This window comes from Suricata suricatta, chromosome 2, assembly GCF_006229205.1.
Source record: "Suricata suricatta isolate VVHF042 chromosome 2, meerkat_22Aug2017_6uvM2_HiC, whole genome shotgun sequence".
Taxonomy (NCBI): domain Eukaryota; kingdom Metazoa; phylum Chordata; class Mammalia; order Carnivora; family Herpestidae; genus Suricata; species Suricata suricatta.
This window is the reverse complement of record NC_043701.1, coordinates 178122031-178126037: the sequence shown is the minus strand read 5'-3', so window position 1 is coordinate 178126037 and position 4007 is coordinate 178122031.

Below are 4007 nucleotides of genomic sequence, written 5' to 3'. Positions count from 1 at the left end.
TTGTTGCTGTGTGTGCCTTATGACATATTCTTAAACAGGAAAGGATGCAGACACATAGGGCAGAATCCAGGGAAGACCAGGTGCAAGGTTCCAGTTGTCTTCTCCCAGTGGAGTGGTATTGACAGCACGTAATTCTCCCAGCAATGACGTGTGACATCATGTGCAGGAGTCCTGCCAACCAGGGAAGCCCTTCTGAGTTTTGGTGTCCAATGTTTCTATTGGGGGTCAGTCATGTGGGCATGGACAACTCAAGTGCTGACAATAGTTATTCAGTCTTAGCCCTTTCAAGGGTCAAACTGATGGGATTGTGGCCCCTCACCATAAATCCTATTGTTAGCATAACCTCAAGATGGTGGGCTCCAAGACCCCTAGTTAGAAGACAATTTTATCAAGCAGGATATTCCAACAGCGTAGAGGGCATTCCCAGGAGCTGGGCAACAACCAGGTCTTTTTGGACCGTGCAAGTTGCAAACAAGTTAATCCTTTTACTGCACAAAACAAATTTAGTATAAGAAGATGTTACATGGTCAACATCATGGATGTGAGCACAGATTCAGCTCTAAATCAAGAGCTTCCCCATCATTTCCACATTGCCTCAGAAAAGTTGAGGTCAGGCTGTATTAAAAACTGTATAGAGTGGGGCAATGCTACCAGAACAGAGGTTATAAATGAGATGAGGTGGGAAGCACCTATAAACAAGAGTTGGGGAAAAGGGTAGGAAATTCACTTTTTCTTTCCCACTCCTTTCTTAATTACAAGCCCAGCTGGAGGCAGGGTGAGAAGAAGCGAATTGCTGGCAATTGTGGGGCCTTGCAAGAGGCAGAAATGGAAGGAAGGAGGCACAGTCCAAGTGGTGTTTGTTGGGAAGGAAGAGAAGTTCCTATAACCACCTTGATAGGGGGTACGCTCCTGGGTAACAGGCAGCACATATACAGTAAGAAGTCACTCTACTTAAAATTAAGGTGGTCAACATTTAAATTGTTGTATTACTAAATGAATGGGCCCAGGAAAACAAATACATCAACTCACCTTTTTTCCCCCTAAAATGTACCTTTCAGTATACATTGACTCATATTCTGAAAGCAAACCAGAAATATCCTCAGTTGGCTGAGTGTTTAACTTTGGCTTAGGTTATGATCTCGAGATTCATGAGTTCAAGCCCCAAGTTGGGCTCACCGCTATCAGTGGTGGAGCCCACTTCTGATCTCTCTCTACTCTTCCCCTACTTGTGCACTCTCAAAAATATATAAAATATTTAAAAAGAGAGAGAAGACTAATGACAGTAAAGAAACACCTGGAAATATTCAGATGAAAGCTCTGCTCTTTCAGAAGCAGAGATGAAGAAAGATGAGATTTTCTTTAAGAAAATCAAGACCTAGTTATTTATTTTCTACTTCAAGTTTTTATTTAAATTATAGCTAGTTAATACATATGGTAAAATTAGTTTCAGGTGTAGAATTTAGTGATTCATCACTTACATAGAACATTTAATGGTCATCACAAGTGCCTTAATACTCATCACCCATTTAGCCCATTCCCCACCCATCTTCCTCCATCAACACTCAGTTTATTCTCTGTAGTTAAGAGTCTCATGGTTTGCTTTTCTCATTTTCCCCTTTCCCCTAAGTTTATCTGTTTTATTTCTTAAATTCCACATGAGTGAAATCATATTGTATTTGTCTTTCTCTGACTTATTTCACTTAAGCATAATATACTCTAGCTCCATCCAGTGTTGCAAATGTTAAGATTTCATTCTTTTTGATGGTTGAGTAATATTCCATTACATGCATACACACATACATATATATATGCATGCATATGTGTGTGTGTGTATACACATACACACCACACATCTTTATCCATTCATTATGTGATGGACATTGGACATTTGTGCTCTTTCCATACTTTGGCTACTGTTGATAATGATGCTATAAACATCAAAGAGCATGTACCGGCTCCAATCAGTATTTTTGTATCCTTTGGGTAAATGCCTAGTAATGCAATTGCTGGGTCATAGGGTAGGTATATTTTTACTTTTTTGACAAACCTCCATACTGTTTTCCAAAGTGGCTGTGCCAGTTTGCATTCCCACCAACAGTGTAAGAGGATTTCTCTTTCTCCACATCCTTGCCAACATCTGTTGTTTCCTGTGTTAATTTTAGCCATTCTGACAGGTGTGAGGTAATATCTCATTGTGATTTTGATTTTGATTTCCCTGATGATGAATGATGTTGAGCATCTTTTCATGAGTCTGTCAGGCATCTGGATGTCTTCTTTGAAAAAGTGTCTATTCATGTCTTCTGCTCATTTATTTTTTTAAATATTTAATTAGAGAGAGAAAGCACACACATGCTTGCTTGAGTGGAGGAGGGGCAGAGAGAGAGAGAGAGAGAATCCTGAATCCCAAGCAGGTTCTGTGCTCTCAGCGCAGATTCTTACACAGGGCTTGATCTCAGGAACTGTGAAATCATGACTTGAACTGAGATCAGAATGGGCTCTTAACCTACTGAGCCTCCCAGGTGCCCATTTCTGCTCATTTCTTAACTGGATCATTTATTTTTGGGGTGTTGAGTTTCATAAGTTCTTTATAGATTTTGGAAACTAACCCCTTATTATGTCATTTGCACAAATCTTCTCCCTTTCTATAAGTCGCCTTTTAGTTTTTCTGTCTCCTTTGCTATGCAAAAGCTTTTTATCTTGAAGTCCCAATAGTTCATTTTTTGCTTTTGTTCCCCTTGCCTCTAGAGTTGTGGCTAGTAAGAAGTTGCTATGGCTGAGGTCAGAGAAGTGTTGCCTGTGTTTTCCACTACGATTCCGATGGTTTCCTGTCTCACATTTAGGGTCTTTCATTGCTTTTGAATTTATTTTTGTGTATGGTGTAAGAAAAGTGGTCCAGTTTCATTCTTCTGCATGTTGCTGTCTAGTTTTCCTGACAGCATTTGCTGAAAAGACTTTTTTCCCATAGCATGGATATTCTTCCCTGCTTTGTCAATTGTCAGTTGATTATACAATTGTGGCTCCATTTCTGGGTTTTCTATTCTGTTCCATTTGATCTGTGTCTGTTTTTGTGCCAGTACTTTACTGTCTGGATGACTACATTTGAAATAAGACCTGGTGATTTACTAAATGTATGGGAGTCTTTAGGTTTTTGACACCTGGTCATTCAGCCTCTTTAAGGAGGTCAAAATCTAGTTGATAACATTGATTTCACTCCTTAAATTGAAGATTGGGGTTTTTGAAGAAAAGCATATTTTCCTTTGGATTTCCCAAAATGATAACATGAATGAAAGTTAATTTATGGCCACAGGAAACAAGATATATAAAATAAAAACACTGATGCAGACCACTTAGAATGAATCCCGAGTATTGAAAAATCTTTGCAAACCAGGACCTTTACATTTTAGGACTTTGGAACTTGATGCTCCATTTATCTATGACCGAATTTCCTCTTTGCTTTCAAAAGATAAAAGACTTATTGGCAAAAGCCTTTCCAGTTAGAGGATGGGTGGAGGTGGTGGGTAGGCACTAGTGACCTTCCTATCCCTTGGGGCAACTAGAAAGTTCCATTAGCTCCATTTTTCCGGACCCAAAAATGAAAGGTCCTTCAAGTCCCAGCTCAGATGTATTTCCACCAGCGCAGGGGTCCCACTCCTGCCCAGGACAGGTTTCTGCTACCACTGCTGCAGCCTCTTTCTCCACCTCCCCTCCAGGGCTGAGGCTGGAGGGCACCAGCTCAGCCCGGCCTCCATCCCAGCCTTGCGCCAATGGCTACCCACAGACAGGGTGACTTCCGGCCAGCGCCCCAGGCGACGACGTGTGGGGGGACCGCGTGGAGGTAAAAGAAACCCCAACTGCACGGCCCGACCCACCGCCCAGGGGCTGCTGAAGGCGGGAAGGCCACGGCGTCCACCGCAGGCACAGCGACGGGCGGCAGCAGGTCCTCCAGGTCGCGTGCAGCGACCGCACCACTCCTACCCGACGATGGCCTCTCCTCATAGGACAGCCCT